Below are 18,529 nucleotides of genomic sequence, written 5' to 3'. Positions count from 1 at the left end.
GGGGAGAGGTGTACGTCAGGGAAGCCAGTGTGGAAGTGGCTGCAAACCTTAATGTCGTGAGACCTGTGTAAAATGAAAGGTCAAATCAACATCACTCATACTAATTGAGATCGCTTCCTTTCCATCACTGTGAGAGGAACTTGCAAATTCTAAACGTTTCCGTCTTCAGTAGTAAACGAGCTGTATTGATGTCTGAAGGGTTCTGACATCAAGAGAGAGCTATTTCTTTAAGCAGTAAGAACTGTAGAGGGCAGGGAGAGCTCTCCTTGGTGCTGAAAGTAGACATGACACTCGCGTCCCGTGACTAGAGATTGGAGCTGCAGATAGGAAGGCAACGATGAATCAGTGAACGAATGCATTTTAACTCTTTCACACTCCCAAGTCTTCCTCTCTTTCATTCGTCAAATTTTAAAATCTTCGAGTTTTGTCCTCTGCCGCCACCCATCATCATATCTCACTTAGGACAGTTCATGGGCCTCTGTGTGAGTCAGGCTGCAGGCAGAAACTGGAAACCACGCTGAGTCAAAAAGAAGGATCTTAGCAGAAGGAATTAGTGATGTGTGTGTTTTCTTCAGGTGTACGTGGAGGACAGACAGGGTGATGAGGCAGCCCAGAGATCAGAAGCTGTAGGAGTGTGCTGCAAGCCCCAAGCGGGGAAGGCCACAGGGGAGCTTGGAGGGCAGGTCCTGGAGCCATGGAGTCAGGCCCCTGAGGTGGGGCTGGACCCTTAGAGGATCCAGTGAGAGCTGGGCTGTGCCAGAGGCCGGCGCAGCTGGAACGACACGGTAGGGAAGATGCAGCTCTGCCAAGGGCACTACCAGCAAACAAAGGAGAAACCCTGGCCTCTCTCCCATCCGTGCTCTAGTCTTCCACCTGTGCCCCCCACAGGGCAAACCCACCTGCAGGCCAGAAGACGAAAGTCTATATAATGCTGTTTTCAGTGGTGGAGAAAAGAGCAAGAACTAGGTCTGATCGCTCACAGGCATGTGGCCAGCACAGCCTCCTTGTGTCCCTGGTTATCCTTTGGGCTCCCATAGCTCCAGCCATCACACTGTCTGGAGTCTACTACAATGTTGTTATGGTGCCACTCCGAACTCCCAACTCAAGTGTTGGCCCTCTGTGACAGCTGCCATGGCTTCAAGGGGAAGCACACTGTGGGGGGGGGGGTGTCTCAGAGTTACCCCTCTGCTTCCAAAGCAGCTCATGCAGACCACAGTGACCACAGTGACCACAGCCCCACAGTCTGCTGTTACTGCATGTCTCCTGCTAGGTTTCTGTCCCTAAAGCTTGGAACCTCTTTCTCATCACCAATAGGTCCTGAGTCCCTAACACTGGGCCTGATTGTCAGGAATGTATGTAAAATGAGATGGAATGCCTTTAAAAAAAAAAAAGAGCAGTCTTTTCTGCCAATACATCTTTTATATAAATGTGTTGACAGCTTGAGAGTCTTGCATCATGCCATTTAATTCGTGCAGCTGCTCTTTAGTTTGGGCTGTCTTTCATGATTCCGCTTATGTCCCATAGACCAGAGAATACAACTTGTCAAGGCCACAGCGTTAGCCAGGTGCTGCCCCTGGGGCATGACCAAGAATCCAGGGCCTTGGTGACGAATCTCCTGGGGTTTCTAGGCACATTTTGCACAACAAAGGCAAACTCCAGCCTTGACTCTGAGTCTGTGCTCCTGCTCAGTCTCCAAGCCTGGTGATGGTTCTTTAGAAATTATAAGGATTCACAACGACTGGGGCTTTTAGGTCGAGATGGAATGACCTCTAGGACAAGGCTGTGAAGAATGAAATCAGCCAGAGCAGAGCTGCTCCAACCAGACAAGGAATCAGGGAGGAGAACGCGTTTATGAGCCTCTCTGTTGCGACTGTCCCTTTGTTTCCTGATTATGGATGTGCTTGCTAATTGCACTATGTGTCCTGTTACCTGCATAAAGAGATGCCCCTTTGAAGTGTTCACCCTGCTACTTCACATAGAAGAATTGATTTTCATTGCTAATTAAATAATCTTAGTCACTAAGGAGGAAGACTGCCTCCTGGCATATTCGCATGAAATTAGTAGTTTCAAAGCATGCTTGCTTCTCGCCCCACCCACACTAAGAAGTTCAGCCTGGCTCGATTCCCCTGAACTAACAAGTGAAAGAGAGGCCGATCCATATCCCTGATCAGATAGCTGTCTGAATCAAAGCTCTATAAAAGCATTCGCTGACTCCCCATTGCCTGCAGGACAAACTCTGTCTTAGCCCTGTCACTCAAAGCTCAGTATGATTTCCTGATTTGGCCCCTTAATTCTCACTGTGCCCGCTGACCCCTTTAATCTACTGTGGTACATCAACTTGGCATAATTGTTTGGATGAGTTTGGAGTGATGGAAACGCTTATCAAACCAATTTAAGAAAAAGGGGCTCCCGCCATGCCTCCTCCCGGGCTGTGCTCCCCTCCCCACACCCGGCTTCTCCAAGCCACTAACCTGCGGCTGCAGCAGCCGTCCACACCCTGGCAGCACCATGACAGATCAGGCTTTTGTGACACTGACCACAAACGATGCCTACACCAAGGGTGCCCTGGTGCTGGGCTCATCTCTGACACAGCACAGGACCTCCCAAAGCCTGGCCGTGCTCACCGCCCCACACGTCTCAGACACCATGAGAAAGCCTTTAGACATAGTCTTTGATGAAGTCACCACAGTGGACATCTTGGACAGTGGCGACTCTGCGCATCTCACCTTAATGAAGAGGCCCGAGTTGGGCGTCGCACTGACCAAACTGCACTGCTGGCCCCTTACCCAGTATTCAAAATGTGTGTTCGTGGGTGCAGATACTCTGGTTCTGGCAAATATTGATGCTCTTTTTGAGAGAGAACTGTCGGCTGCGCCAGACCCAGGCTGGCCTGACCGCCTCAACCCTGGGGTCTTTGTTTATCAGCCTTCGGTGGAAACCTATAATCAGCTGTTGCATGTTGCTTCCGAGCGAGGCAGCTTTGATGGTGGGGACCAGGGCTTACTGCTGGGCAACATCAGATATCAGAAACACCTGCCATTTATTTATAATCTAAGCAGCATTTCTGTATACTCCTGCCTCCCAGCATGCAAAGCGGTCGGTCCAAGTGCCAAAGTTGTGCATTTCCTGGGGCAAACCAGACCATGGAATTATATTATGACACCAAAACAAAAAGTGTCACCATGACTCATCCACAGTTTCTCAACGTGTGGCGGGACGTCTTCACCACCAGTGTTGCACCTCTGCTCCAACAATTTGGCCTTGCCAAAGGCACCACTCATACCAGCATGTGGAAGATGTCTCACGAGCCGTATCATACTTGTCCCTTGGGGAGACCCCGGCCACCACACGACCATGTGTGTCCTCAGAACGGAAAGAGCGGTGGGAACAGGGCCAGGCTGATGACGTGGGAGCAGATTCCTTTGACAACATCAAGAAGAAGCTTGACACTTGCCTCCAGTAGCACTGGACACACCCACTTCACAGGCACTTGTTTCTGATACTTGGCATCTAGAGCTGGGTTGAGAAAAGTCTGTTAGCGCCTAGAGGCTTCCACTGAAACTCATCAGACGAAGGGTCTCTGTAGAGCGAGAACTGGGCAGAAGTTGTGAGGCAGCAGTTCTGTTGTACGGACAGTGTCCTGCTTTTCGACACTAAGCTGTGTCACGAACGTTCGCTTATGCAGATTGCCAGTTATACATGGTAAAGGCAATACATAGATATAAATATATATGGATATGTATCAAACAACTTAGTTGGCTGTATCAGCTCTGGGGCGAAGAGTACAGAGCCAGGTTCCCAGTCAGTTTCCCTGCCAGACAGCACATAGCATCCGGTCCCCTGCTTGCTTGCTTGCACCCTTCACTAGACCTGCCTCGTAGAATTGTCCAGAGGCTGCCGGAGTAAAGACAGACTATAGTAACACTGCCGAGTGACTCATAGCCACAATGGCATCAGCAGCTGGCACAAACCCGTTTCACTGCCTAGCCCGTGTCTGACGATGTACCAGTGTTTGTACAGGGAGGTGGCAGCCTGCTGAAATGCTTTGGTTCAGTTCTGTGTATTTGAAAATAGTGTGTTCTCTGATGGTTACCTGCAATGGCACCCTGTCTGAAAAATAAAGACTCACTGCCAAGAAAAAAAAGGAAAATTTTACCCAAAAACTTTGAGTTCAGCATGTTTGATATTGTTGAGCCTTGTGGAGGGAGGGTGGGAGGAAGAGAGATTGAATTTGCCTTGGAGGTCTCTGCCCACTTCGTTTGATGAACAGATCCTCTTCTAGCAGACCAACAACCGGCAAACTCACACTTCCCTGTGCCCAGCTGGACCACCACAATGGAAGGAAGTCTTCAAGTGCCAGATTCATATATGAACCCAGACAAGCCTCTGATTGGTCCTTCTGAATCACAAGACCATCCCGAAGAAACCTTTGATTGGGTCTGCCTGTATCACATGACTGGCCCAGAAGCTTCTGATTGGGTCTGCCTGTATCACATGACTATCTCTGGTAGCTAGAGAAATGAAATACTCTAGTTCAGGCACCTTGAACCCTATGTCTACCCCTGAGGTGGGCTGGGCCCTCTGGACAGCCCCTCTCTAGGACCGTGTCCAGTGGGGAAAGATTCCCCAAGGGAACCAGAAGGAGGCAGGAAACCATGGCAAGCAAGAGGACAGTGCAGTCCTGTCCACCACCACCACACCTACACCTGTGTGCCTTCGTGTGTTCAGTGTTCTGGCGCATCCTCTGCATTAGAGGTTCCACTTCCATCAAAGAAGGGGGCTTTGCCAAATTCTAAACAATGGAGCGACTCCCTTCTGTGTTTCCTCCAAGCTTTTGCCAGCTTCTGTGGTAGAAACGCACGGCTGCCTCCTCCAGCAGACCCTGACTGACTCATCGGAACAGCTTCCTGCGTCTTGCTGTCTTCAGTGTTCAACATAGCACCTTCAACATAGTAGGTCCTAGAGGCTTCCAGAACTGAGCAGGATGAACTTCTAAAACTTTTCTGTATGAAACCCTAACCTGTGTTCATTCTTATCTTAAAATTCCTTAAATTGTCACCACTCGTCCTATTCACCAACATTCTTTGAAAGCCGCATATCAAGAAAAACTCTTGGCCAGCACCGTGGCTCACTTGGCTAATCCTCCACCTGCGGCGCCGGCACCCCAGGTTCTAGTCCCAGTCGGGGCTCTGGATTCTGTCCCGGTTGCCCCTCTTCCAGGCCAGCTCTCTGCTGTGGCCCGGGAGTGCAGTGGAGGATGGCCCAAGTGCTTGGGCCCTGCACCCCATGGGAGACCAGGAGGAAGCACCTGGCTCCTGACTTTGGATCAGCGCAGCGTGCTGGCCGTAGCAGACACTTGGGGAGTGAACCAATGGAAGGAAGACCTTTTTCTCTGTCTCTCTCTCTCTCACTGTCTAACTCTGCCTGCCAAAAGAAAGAAAGAAAGAAAGAAAGAAAGAAAGAAAGAAAGAAAGAAAGAAAGAAAGAAAGAAAAACAACTTCTCTTGCATAGCAATGCAGCTGGATGCTGAGCTGGGGAAGACACGTCCATGCTTGGGAACAGTCAGCCTTGCCAGCCGCGAGCAGAGACGTAGGACTGCTACCGAGGGTGGCGGCAGGTGCATTGCTTCCTGTGCAGCATTGGGAAGCTTGTCCTGCATGTCGATACTACTCACTTTTCAAAAGGGACTGAGGAGTGAGTCGTGAGGGGAGGGGAAGTCAGCTCGAACATGGATGTGCGTGAGAAGGGACGGTTCCCAGGGACCGGACTGGTCTGTTGGGGGCGTGCACTTGTGCAGGGTAGCCTAGACAGGGCTTGACTGGGACGTGTGACTCGGCACTGCACGATCATTGCTGCCCACAGACGTGAGGCAGAGTTTACACAGTTGTGCAGGTTCTGGATATACCCGTGTTTATCTCTGTAAGATCTTTGTACACCCTGCACCAAGAGTACCTGGGCTGTTGTAGATGAGAAGAGAGAAGTGGAAGTCGACGAGGAGGGGTCCAGCTGAATCCCTGAATGTTCTGTGTTCTCTGAGCCCTAATCCAGTTCTCTTTCCTAAAAAGAGAGTGTGGTCAGCACCTCCAAGGATGTGGGTTAAAGAGAGAGAGAGCGCCTGAGTGATGTCACAGCTTGGTCCATCTGTTGCTTCCCTCAACCTCCCCAGAGGGTTCTACAAGGAGGATGAATTGAAACAGAGTGGGCTGGGCTTACAGCCTGGCTCTGCTGCTTGGCTTCTGCATCGCAGGAACAATCTTATTCATCTCCAGGACCCTCAATTTCTTCATCTTTGAAATGGGACGAGTATGTATCGCACTTGGCTGAAGGTGCAGACAAGATGAGATGACCTTTGAGAAGATGCGAGGTGCCCAGGGGGAGCAGAGTAGCACGCGTGAGAAACGTGCATGTAGCAGTCCCACGAAGGGCCAGGAGGCGTGAGCGGCCCAGGCACCTGGCGCGGGTGCACCTGCCTTCTTGGTGTCTCGTCATAGCATTTTGCAATGAGTAGAAGTACTTGGCATTTCACGTGTGCTGGGATCCGAGGCCTGACCTTGTTGCGGTTGAAGCAGATGCTGAATGTCTTGCCTTCTAAGTTGGAAAAGCAAAGCTGAGTAGTTGATGTCAGTAGTGGCCTGATTGTAGCTTCCATTTTTGGCTGCCTTAGGCATTGCAGAGTGTGCTCATTAGGTGCAAGTAGTGCACCATCTCCTGTAATCCTGACAGCCACCCAGCCTGTGGACACTGCCAGCCAATCCCCTCCCATCCTACAGCTGGGAGCATTGGAACCAGGGAGGTTAAATAACGTGTGGAAGACTTTAAGGGTGCTAAGTGGTGGATGGAGTTTAAACAGACATCTCCCCCTCTGCTAGTCTGCATGTCCCCGTCTCTCCACACTTATATTTTAATATCAGAGGAAAAGAAGAAAAACATCCTTATCTCCTGGAGAGAACTCACTTCTCCCCCTGGAGCTAAGCTAAAATAGAAGTATTGCACATGCGCTTTTATCAGACAGTGAAAATGCCTGTGGCAGCGGCCAGCAGAAAGCTGTTCACCCGGTGATTCAGAAGGGCCGCAGGGAAGCTTTGGGATAGCTCTTTACACCTTTTGATCTGCCCACTGGAAGAGGGAGGGAGCTTCAATTGTGTGGTCCCACAGGGGGGCCGTACAGAGAGGCTGCTTGGATTCTGTGTCCCGCGTAGAAGAACTTGGAGCTGTCCAGCACGGTGGCCAAGAGCCTTGCGGAGTTAGTCACTGCCTCCTTTCCATGGAGCCTGGGACACACAGGGGGCGCTGGAGAGAGGACGACACAGGGGCACGCAAGGGGCTGGAGGGCACGGGGACTCCCCTGGTTTGTGGAGAGCTGCACAGCTGGGCCACCCACAGCCTGCTAAACTCGGCTGAGCACCCGTCAACTCTCCGGGAGAAATGTGCGCAGCAACCGTGTCTCGTGATGGCTGGGGCCGGGCCGTTTACATCAAACCATTTTGATTGTTCTCTAATCCTTGCCCGTTGGTACCCAGGCAAAGTGCTCTCCCGATTGAGTAGCAGATCCCGTCCTGATGGGATGGGTACAGAGTACATCCCAGCGCAGGCAGCGTTGAGAATTACAAGTCCAGCCTGGGCCCCGTAAGACTCAGCCTGCCCTTCCCCCGTCACCCCCCAGTGCGGCCTGAGGCTGCTGAGATGGGGAGGGGACTCACCCGTGGTCACCTCTCTCCAGCTCTCCCTCACCTCAGAATGTGCTTGTGGGGGGCAGGGTCACCCCCAACTCCTCCCCTTTGGGGTTTTGTGCTTCTCTGATGCATTGGGTCCAAGGAGCAATGGAAAGGCCTTTGTGTAACCCCATGGTAGTCCTGTGCTGCCGATCGACTGGTCACAGGGGCTGTCTTCGTGTAGATGCCTCGGGAAAGAGACAGCAGCAGACGTGCCCCTTGTCAGCCTAAATGACAACAATCAGAGATTATGAGACAGTGGTGTTTCTACAGGAACAGCAAAGCATTGCATTGGGGATAGGCATGAGCTAGCAAACCATGGGCCTGTTCAAAAAGAACCTGCACCCACATAGGAGGGGAAGAGAGAGATTGGGCAAGTGGGAGACGTTTAGCCAATGAGCAGGGTGCGGCAGTCAGCAGGTAGCAAGTGACTAAGAGGAGCCACCGAGTGCAGGGCGATTCTTGCCGAACCAGCTCGTCAGGGAGGCAGACCGATGACAAGGCGGATGAGGATCTGTTCCGAAGTGGAAGGTGATCTGAAATAGGGGGAGGAGGCGGGATTCTCGCAGGGCTGACTTAGCAGGCTTCTTGCTATGGCCAGTCGAGGTAGACGAGGCCCAAGCTGGAGGCCTCGCTGGAAAGAGGGCTCGGCTGAATGAGCCTGACCAACGTCTTGCCAGCCTTCAGCCTGACTCTTGTCATGAGGTGGCTGTGCGCACGACACCAGGGCAACCCAGCCGCGAGGGCACGGGGAGGCTGGGCTCAGCGAGGCGGACAGACGGGACCCGACAGTGAGCACACTGGGCTGGCAGGCACAGGGTCTCGGCCATGTCCTTGTGGCGTGACAGTGGCTGTCACAAACAAGGCAGCCACGAGTGCGTTCCGATAAAGCCTTATTTACAACCAAGAGATGGGAGCCCGGAACACGGTGCCCGGCTTCTGTCCAGAGCGGGAGTCTTGCCCGTGCACGCTGGAGCAGTTTCCAGAGGACGCGCATCCTGTGTGCCCCACGCCTCTGCTGCTCGTTCCACTTCCCCAGCGGTGAGGGATGTGTGGAGCGGGCCACCCTGCAGGCCTTTGGGATAAAACAGACACATTTTCCCAGACTTCCTACCTCGTGCGACTCTGACAAGAGTCTGGTTTGGGGAACAGGGAGCCAGCAGACAGGGAGGGGAGGTGTCCCCGGTTGCAGGGGAGAGCACCTCCGTGCCGAATAGACATGGGTGACCCTGAGATGTCCCCGCAGGGAGCAAGACACTGCCCTCCGACCCAGGAAACGGGCAAGTGTGTGGGCTGTGTGAGTACCACCCGCCCCTGCGGGCAGAAGCGTGGCTATGGCAGGTGGCACTGGGGCCGACTGTGACACTGAATCAGCCAGCAGTCGACCCATCCCCCCCAGAGCAGAGCTGCACACGGGGAAGAAGGACTGCCAACAAGGGAACGGGCGCTGTGGAAGCCGAGGGCCAGGGGCACACTGCTGAGGGCCTGACCCCCTGGTCCCTGCCACCTCCGTCCCCTGGCCTGAGAGTGGACCTGGTTACCTCTGCCAAGAGCATCACCAGGGTGCTGGCCCAGGCCGCCCGGGGCTCCTGGTGTCCCTCCCCATTCCCATGTGTGACGTCCTGATTACCACGTTCCTTACCTGTTTCCCTACCCAGGAAAGTCTCAGTGACGTAATCTTCCACCCTGCACTAGACCAGGCACCTCAGAGTGTTTGAGAGATGTCGGCTCTGCTCCCGTCTTTTCTGCGTCTACGGACTGTTTAGCAAGAGTTGAGCTTCCTCATTCCAGTCGTGACTGCACCCACACCCTGTGTGCTCAGAGGCTCAGCAGAAAGGCGATGGTCTTGGGCTACTACCCCAGCTCGCACTCTCTCCCACACACCTGTGCTTCCTGCCTCTGTTCACGCTGGGTTTTTGCAAGGGATTGATTTCATGCTGCGGCACGTGAAAGCTGAGTGTCCTTCCATAGACCCAATAAAGTTCAAGATTGGGTTCATCGGAGTTGAGCCCATTGGAGGCAGGAGACGTGACTCAGCTGGAAAACCATTTCATTCATCTGTGGTCAGAGTCGCCAGAATACTGACTGTAAATCGAGCTGGGGGATGTGATTGGAACGGCCGTGCAGTCAGCCTGCGGGGCCAGGATAAGCTTTGAATCTGTGACTCAGCCATGGGCACTCGGAAAACAAGTGGAAACCCCAGGGGCACAGCCTGCCCGTCCGTGTTAGCCAGGGCTCCCCAGTGGGGCAGTCAGCGGGTGTGCGCGTGGAGAGGAAGACTTGCTGAAGCCATCACAAGATGTCGGAGGCCAGGGCGTCCCCAGATTTATAGCGTGAGCCAGCAGCTGCAAGAGCCAGGAAGAATGGACGCTTCCTTTACACTCCAAAGGCAGGAGATGAGCGGAAGTCCCAGTCTGAAGGAAGCCAGGCGGGATGAACTCTGAAATCCACGCAGTGTGTGTCACCAGTCATTTTCCATGCACCTTTGAAGGCTCCTTGTACATACAGTTTCCACAGACTTTTGCACCAAAATGAACTTCTCTTTGAATTCCACTTTCCATGAATGTTTCTAAGTGCCATCGTCCAGCTGACTGAGCCACCCCTCCCCACGCAGAGGGAGCTTTTGCCAGTCCAGACCGAGCCGCACTGGAGTGCACAGGTCACAAGTCTCCTGCAAAGCGTCACCCACCTTCACTTCTCCGAGCAATGAAGGCGATGTTTTGGCCTCCAACTTTATTATATTTTTTGACTGACAAATAATAATTATGTACATCCAGGGCTCGGTGGGCTGTTTTGATACATATGTATACATTGTAGAATGATGGAATGGGACTATCCATTTTACCTCAGATAGGTACCACGTGAGCCTGTTCAAAACCCTCTCCTCCCTGTTTTGAAATTCATACTCCCGTTATGGTGAGCTGTGGTTCCCACGCTTCTCTGTCCCACAAAGTTCTCACATCCTAGGTGAGAGAAAGGGGCTGTCTGCCTGAGACCCGCTCGGGGCGCCTCAGCTGGCCAGAGTTCAATTCAGGAGGTTTAAAACTCAGCGCAAGGAGTCTGCCCCAGATTCCGAGTGGTGGAGAGGACATTCAAGGAAACAGAGGGTCAGGGCTGAGCCTGCACCTGCCTTCCTTGCTTGGAATCAAACACGGGGGGCAGCAGGAGGGAGGGGGGCCGGCAGCCATGGGAGGGGCAGGCACACACAGGACACCCACGGCAGAGGGAGCTTCAGGAAGACGGCTGGACCGCGCCAAGTGGCCGAGCCACGTGCGCAAGTTTCCAGCGCACCAGCTGTCGCAGAGCCCCCACGTGCAGACACACGCCAGTCCCTCCGTGTCGCCCTGTGTCAATCAGGCTTCTCCAGAGAAGCAGACTCTAACTGGTGTGTGTAAGGGGTACCTCAAAAAAGTTCATGGCATTGGGGATGGAGGCCTGGAAGTGTCCGGGAGGACTGGGACAGGAATGAAGTGGCCAGCGTGGCTCTAGAGACCAAGGAAGGAGTTGCTTCCTTCAGACAGACACGGCAGGGTGAACTTGCACTGCTTCTCCCGGGGTGATGCCACTGGTGGCCCTACAAAGCTGTTCTGCGCATCAGATGAGACAGCACGCGTGGCACACGGGCACCTAACAAGCCTTTAATAGATCCGAAGTTCCCCCACGTCTCCCAGGTAGACAGGAGAAGAGCTGAGACTATCGCCTGGGACCCAGATTCCAGAACCCCTGCGGTTACCTGGAGTGCTGTCCTGGCTGTTGGCTTGTTGGTTCAGCTCCACGTCCTCACGGGAGAGGCCTGCTGTGTCTCTCCACCATGTCCTGTTTGGTGCATTTCTTCCACTCATTCATTCATGCACCCACCTCTTTGTCCATTTGAACATCCACTCGTCCATCAGTCCATCCATTCATCCATCCACCCATTCACTCATACATCCAGTCATTAATTCATTCACTCACTCACCCACCCTCCTGTTCATCATCCAGCCACCCACCCACCCACCCACCATCCACCATCCACCCATCACCCCACACACTAGTTCATCTACTCATTAATTAATCCATTCATTCTCCCACTCATCCATCCATCCACCCCCCAACCTGCCCATCCATCCACTCATAAATTATGTATTCACTCATGTATCCACTGGCTCATCCAGCCACCCACCCAGCGACCCATCCACCCACCATCCACCCACTCACCCATCACCCCATCCACCATTCATCTACTCATTAAATAATCCACTCATTCACCCACTCATCCATCCATCCACCCACCCACCTGCCCATCCACCCACTCGTTCATCATCCAGCCACCCACCCAGCCATCCACCATTCATCTACCCATTAATTAATCCACTCATTCATCCATCCATCCACCCACCCACCTGCCCCCCCCACTCATCCATCCATCCACCCACCCACCTGCCCCCCCACTCATCCATCCATCCACCCACCCACTTGTCCCCCCCACTCATCCATCCACCCCCTCACCCCCCCACCCCCATCCACTCATCCCTCCCAGCTCTCCAGTGCCCGGGATGTGCCCTGATGTGTTGCCTGCTCCAAGCATCAGATGTCTCATCTGCTCCACGGACCATGATGTCTCCAGGCCGTTGTGAGCCCCAAGGATGGCTCATGGCAGTCTGTGTAGAGACGCAGCTCTGGACTGTGCTGCCAGTGAATGTTCAAAGAGATTTAAGGGGTCATTGCCAAGGTTGTAGAGAAGGGAGCACCAAGGGGGAAAAATCCTAAAAGTTAGCAATGCCCCGGGCTTCTTTCTCCCCCTCTTTCCTGACTGTCAGTGCTGATGAGCTTGGTAACAGCCATCTGTGCAGCCCCTGCTGACGTCCTTGAGGTCACTGCCAGAGGCAGATCAAATCCAGGCGTTTGAATCCTGCACCATGAGCCTCCTCTTGGAATTCAGAGAACCTGCCCCCCACCCCCCAGTTCAGTACCCAAGGTCCAGAGCCCTGTGCGTTGGTGTGACAGGCTGCATCGTGTCCTAAATTCTGTAGGTTGACAGCCTAACCCTCAGCGTGGACTAGGTGTTCAGGGATAGAGTCTTTGAGAAGATGATGGAGGGAAAATGAGGCCATGGGGTAGACTCTGAGCCAGAGTGGCTGTTTCCAGGTAAGAAGTGGAGGTGCGGACTCAGGGAGAAAGCAGTGACCTGCAAGCCAGGAAAATCAACTCTGTCGACCCCGTGGTCTCCGACCTTGAACCTCAAGGGCTGGGAGACAAATTCCTGCTGCTTCAGCCCGTCAGTCTGAGTGCTTCATTATGGAAGCCCCCGCGGCCCGATGCCCCACCCACACATCCCCGGCACCTGGAGCACGCGTGGCCCTCTCCAGGAAGAACTTGTCCACGTCTGATGGATGAAGAAATTAAGGCTTAGAGAGCTGGAGCCCTACACCCCATTACTGAGCCCGCCTCAGCACCCCCAGTCTCTCTGATGCTGCTGAGGGAGCAGCTGACCGTGGTATCCTCAGCCTTCTCTCGCCGCTGGCGTGCACACAGTACCGGGCCCCGTGCCCCTCCTGGGGTTTGGACTGCATGAGGTCACCGTGTGCAGTGTCCAGTTGGGTATGGCTGCACCACACCCACCATCCAACATGAGACTGTGTACCTGTGTAGCTCTGCCTGGTGGTGTGGATTTCAGGAAATAGCACATGGATTAGATTTGTCACAAATTCTGTTCCTAAAAGCTACTTGGCCCAGCTGTCTTCTGGGACACTGTTAGAATGGCTACAGACATGGGGTCTGGAAGCAGGTGTCTGGGTTTTTAATCCTGACTCCTCCACTTACTAGTTGGATGTGGTGGAAAGATGGATGGATGGACGGATGGATGGACGGATGGATAGATTGATTTCCCTGAAGGAACTGGTTCACACAACTCCGGAAGAAGCCAGAGCAAGGAAGGGCTGATGTCACTGCTCAAGTCCATCGGCCGTCTTCTGGCACAGCCGCCCCTCTGTGCGGATGGTCAGTTTTGTTCTCTTAAAGCCTCCAACTACCTGGACGAGGTCCACTCGCATGAAGGGTGGCCCGTAGCACTCAGTGTCCACCGATAAATGTTTGACCCACCCAGAGCGTCCCCACTGAAACATCCAGGATAGCATTTGACCAAATATCTGGGCACTGCGGCCCTGCCAATTTGACACATAAAATTGACCCTAATACTGGGGGACTATGGGGAAGTCGCTCAGGCCCTCTGGGCTATGATTCATGAGCTATAAAGTGGGTTTGATGGAGTCTATACCACACAGGACTGCTGTGGGAATCCAGTGCAATCGTGCAAGTGAAAGGGTGTGAACAGTGCCGACCACGTGCGGGCAGCAGGTGTTGGCCGGGTGTGGACAGTGCTGACCGTGTGGACGCAGCAGGTGTCAGCTGGGTGTGAGCCAGGGGCTTGGGGCCTCCTGCTGTGAGCAAGGTGACTCCTGCCCACAAGCAGGGAAAGCAGTGGAGGACGGCCCAAGTGCTTGGGCTCCTGCACCCACGGGGGAGACCTGGTTGAAGCTCCTGGCTCCTGGCTCCAGCCTGGCCCAGCCCTGGCCTTTGCAACCATTTGGGAGTGAACCAGCAGATGGAAGAAGATTCTCTCTCTCTCTTTCTCTCTCTAACTCTGCTTTTACAAATAAGTAAATCTAGAAAGGAGGGGGAGGAGGAAGGAGCAAGGTCAGAAGACACGGACAGTGACCCCGTCCGCCCGTGACCCCACGCCGAAGCTTGTGGACGCAGAGGGGTTGACAGGTGCAGGCTGGGGCAGGGAACAGAACGGGAGGCGCAAGGAGTGGCTTGCACAGACCCAGCTCCAGGCAGTGCTCATGGCAGGCTCGGCCTGGGGCCCCTGGAGGAGGGGCAGGCAGGACACAAGGGGGCATCGTGGAGCTGTGTCCCAGTCCTGCTTCCGGCACTCGTACCCCAAGACCATGGGGCGGTCCCTCCACTTCTGTGTACCCCAGATTCCTCGCTCTAAAGGAAGAGGGAATGGCTGGTTCTCAAGGGCTGCTGGTTGGGGGGTGAATGAGTGACCGCCTGGGAAGGGGCTCTGTGGACTGAGAAACTGCGCAAATGTGAGAGGTGATCCTAACCATTTGGGCATCAGCTCCTCTGACTTCCGGTCCGGCAGTGCCCGCCCCTTCTCCCAGGGAGTGGGGAGAAGAATCCCCGCTCTCTGAGCATCTCCGGTATGCTCGGAACCGGCTAGGTCCTTCATGGACTTTCCATCTTATCCCCATTTCATTGATGAGGAAAACTGAGAGCCACACGGTAACACAGGGCAGCTTTGAACTACTGCTCGTGTGGAGGGACTTCAGGAGCTGAGCCGCCACCCCAGACGGGTGCAGGCCGTGCAGGAATGTAGGCAATGTCCTTGCCATGCACAGGTTTTCTGGTTTTCCACCTGACACCGAGCCAGCCCCTGCCTTGGGCGATTGGCCGGCTCAGGGCAGACCGTTGCATTGAGGGTTCTAAGAGCAACCAGAAAGAAATCAAAGCGAGGTGGGGGCAGGGTGCCTGTGAGGGCTTCTTGGAGTCTGAGCTGCCCGCCTGCCTCCCCGTCGTGCCCGGGTCCGTCCACGGAGGACTTAATTGAAGGAGCGCTTCCTGGGACATGCTTGTGAATCCTGGGAGCTGCGCATCTCCGGGAGATGTACTCCGGGACAGTTAGGTGATGCAACTGCCTTAGTAACCAAGCCCGACACGCAGGACCCCTGGAGGGGCACAGCTTTCGAACTGGTGTTTGTTCTCTGCAGGGTTAACGCACAAACAACCCCCACGTGGCTTGACCAGGTTCCTGTTCCTGTTCCTGTTCATGTTCATGTTTATTCTGGTGGGTCAGAGGAGAGGGACACGGCCTGAGACGCAGCAGGGGATGATGTTAGGTGAAGGCAGAACTGCCTCATTAGCCTGAGTGCACTTTTTTTTTTAAAGATTTATTTATTTGAAAGGCAAAGTTACAACAAGATAGGAACACACACACACACACACACACACAATATCTCATCCACTGGTTCACTCCCCAGATGGTCACAATGGCCAGGGCTTGGCCAGACCCAAGCCAGGAGCCGCCAGGAGCTTCATCCAGGTCTCCCACGTGGGTGCAGGGGCCCAAGCACTTGGGCCGTCTTCCACTGCTTTCCCAGATGCACTAGCAGAGAGCTGGATCAGAAAAGGAGCAGCCGGGACTCGAATGGTGTCTGTATGGGATGCTGGCACTGGAGGTGGCGGCTTTCCCGCCACACCACATCCCTGGCCCCAGGTGCACACATGAACAGCCACTGAGCGTCTCTAATGCGGCCTGCCTGGTCCTTTTGTGGGTTCTTTACGTGCGTGGTGATCGTCCTCAGCACCCGTGGCTGACAGAGTTCAAAGTCGACACCGCGTCTCAGGCTCCGCTTTCTGCTCCCAGGACGAAGCTGGCACCGGGAGCCGCACAGCTGGGCGCCAGAGAGCCCTGGAGGCCGTTGCGTGGGAGGGGCCAGGCCAGGTTCACGCTCTGCAAAGCTGTCTGGATCACGGTTAAACAGTGAAACTGTCCTGCCCAAGTCAGTCATTTATTTTAAGAATGCCTATTGCGGCCAGCGCCGCAGCTCAACAGGCTAATCCTCCACCTGCGGCACCAGCACACCGGGTTCTAGTCCTGGTCGGGGTGCCAGATTCTGTCCTGGTTGCTTCTCTTCCAGGCCAGCTCTACTGGTGCCCGGGAGTACAGTGGAGGATGGCCCAAGTACTTGGGCCCTGCACCCCATGGGAGACCAGGAGAAGCACCTGGCTCCTGGCTTCGGATCAGCGCGGTGTGCCGGCCGCAGCGCGCTGGCCACAGCAGCCATTGGGAGGTAAACCAATGGCAAAGGAAGACCTTTCTCTCTGTCTCTCTCTCTCACTGTCCATTCTGCCTGTCAAAAAAAATAACGCCTATTGCATTATCACGGCTTGCTTTAGCTTCTGAGAACTCGAATGCTTGTAATCTTTGCCCAATACACCTGGGCGCACAGAGACAGGGACCAACTTGAGATGGGTCCTAAAAAAGAAACAGATTTATCTATTTATTTGAAAGACTCTTGCAGAGAGACAGAAAGAGAGAGAGAGAGAGAGAGAGAGAGTGTTCTTCTATCTGTTTTGTTCTGCAAATGGCCACAATGGATGGGCTGATCCAGGCTGAATCCAGGAGGTGGGAACTCCATCCAGGTCTCCCACATGGGTGGCAGGGACCAGAACACTTGAGCCATCTTCCGCTGCTTTCCCAGGAGCATTAGCAGGGAGCTGGATCAGAAGTAGAGCAGCCGGGACTTGAACCAGCTGCCCACAGGGATGTGGGCATTACAGAACGCAGCCCAAACCTGCTGCTCCACTGTGCTGGCCCCAGCATGCGTCTCATTCCTGCTTGACCTTTGACAAGTCCCAAGGGGTCCCGGCACCTCGCAGACCCTGGTGCTCTTCATCAGTACGACAGGAACAGCGCCACCTGCCTGCAGGAGTTGAATGGGGATAGAAGTGACATCTGGAACGCCTCGGCTGTGCCTGAGGCCGAGTGGCCACACTGCACACCGCTGCATCTGCAAAGCGGGCCTCGAACTGTGCCTGGCACATGGTCAGTGGTCGCGGTGAATCCGTCCAGTCGCTGAGTGATGGCCAGCAGGTGCCTCTGACCATGCTGCCTCAAAGCCCGTCCTGTCGCCTCAACCCCGGCCGTGAGATGTCTTTGCTCCGCTCTGTGTAACAGTGACCGTCAGCCTCCGGTGCACCTGGCCCTGTGCTGGTTGCTGTCATAAGAAGCGTCTCACACCCTCACCGCAGGGCGTGGTCCGGTGCCCGCATCCCACAGCTGCTCCTGCTAGTGAGCCTGGGGGCAGCCGGTGATGGCCCAGGTGCTCTGGCTCCTGCTGTCCGTGTGGGAGACCAGGATGTAGCTGCTGGCTCCTGGCTGCATCCTGGCCCAACCTCGGCTGTCCTGGCCATTTGCGGGGAATCAACCAGTGAATGGAAGCGAGCTGGCTTGCTCTGCGGCTCTGCCTTTTGATAAGTAAATAAGACTGAAAAATTCTCGCGTGGAGCAGGTATTATGACGCAGCAGCAAGAGGCAGATCCAGGACTGGAACCGGCATCTCTCCTGCCTGAATTTCCCGGCATGCATATCTGCGTATCGCCAGTGCTTCCTTCGCTGGTGGTGAAACAGGTTTTCACGTCCCTGGCCCGGCTCTTCCTGCACTTCTTTCTTTCTCATCTGTCCGCTCCTGCGCGAGACGCCAGCACAGAGCGCTGGGAAGCCCCCGGGGTGCGTGGGACCCGGTGGAGCCGCCCTCACGGCCCTCCTGCACGCCCCAGGCCACTGGGCACTGGCGGCTCTGCCTTGCGTGGAGGCGAGGACTCGGCCGTGAGCAGACCCAGGTCTCGGCCTCGCGAGCACACTGCACACCGAAGCGCCAAGCACAGCTGTGCCCGTGACGTGCCCAGTGGCCCGCAGCCCCGTGTCTCGAGTCTGCCCGCTGAGGCCCCTGTGAATCCGGCCAAAGTCACGTCGTGGAAAGCTCAAGGATCCGCCCAGAGTTCTCCCCGGCTCCCTGCACAGGGCAGCGACGGTCCCGCGCCAATGCGGGTTTCGGCCCGGCCTGTGTCCTGGGGGCTGGGCTGGCCATCCATCAGTCTGCTCACAGCAGCCACATCGCAGGGGTGCTGTCTTCCCCTTTCCCAGATGGGAACAGTGAGGCTCAATATCCTATAGTTCATGCATTGGCCTCTGGTTGCCACAGAGCTGACGGCCCCCAGCTCAGCAGCTCACACGACTCAGGTCTGTGCCTCCCGTGTCCGTGGGTCA

General features: G+C 54.8%; 1 protein-coding gene and 1 pseudogene across 1 annotated transcript in view; both read left to right on the top strand.

Moving 5' to 3' along the window:
- The window catches only part of STK32B (serine/threonine kinase 32B), a 257,275-nt gene that overhangs the window by 196,370 nt on the left and 42,376 nt on the right, over positions 1-18,529 (top strand). The gene's annotated exons all lie outside the window — the stretch shown is intronic.
- Positions 2,267-3,487, top strand: LOC149127671 (glycogenin-1 pseudogene; annotated as a pseudogene).

This window comes from Oryctolagus cuniculus, chromosome 2, assembly GCF_051225735.1.
Source record: "Oryctolagus cuniculus isolate XC-2025 breed Fujian yellow rabbit chromosome 2, ASM5122573v1, whole genome shotgun sequence".
NCBI lineage: Eukaryota > Metazoa > Chordata > Mammalia > Lagomorpha > Leporidae > Oryctolagus > Oryctolagus cuniculus.
Note: the sequence above shows the minus strand (reverse complement) of the source record. Positions and strands in the feature narration are given on the sequence as shown.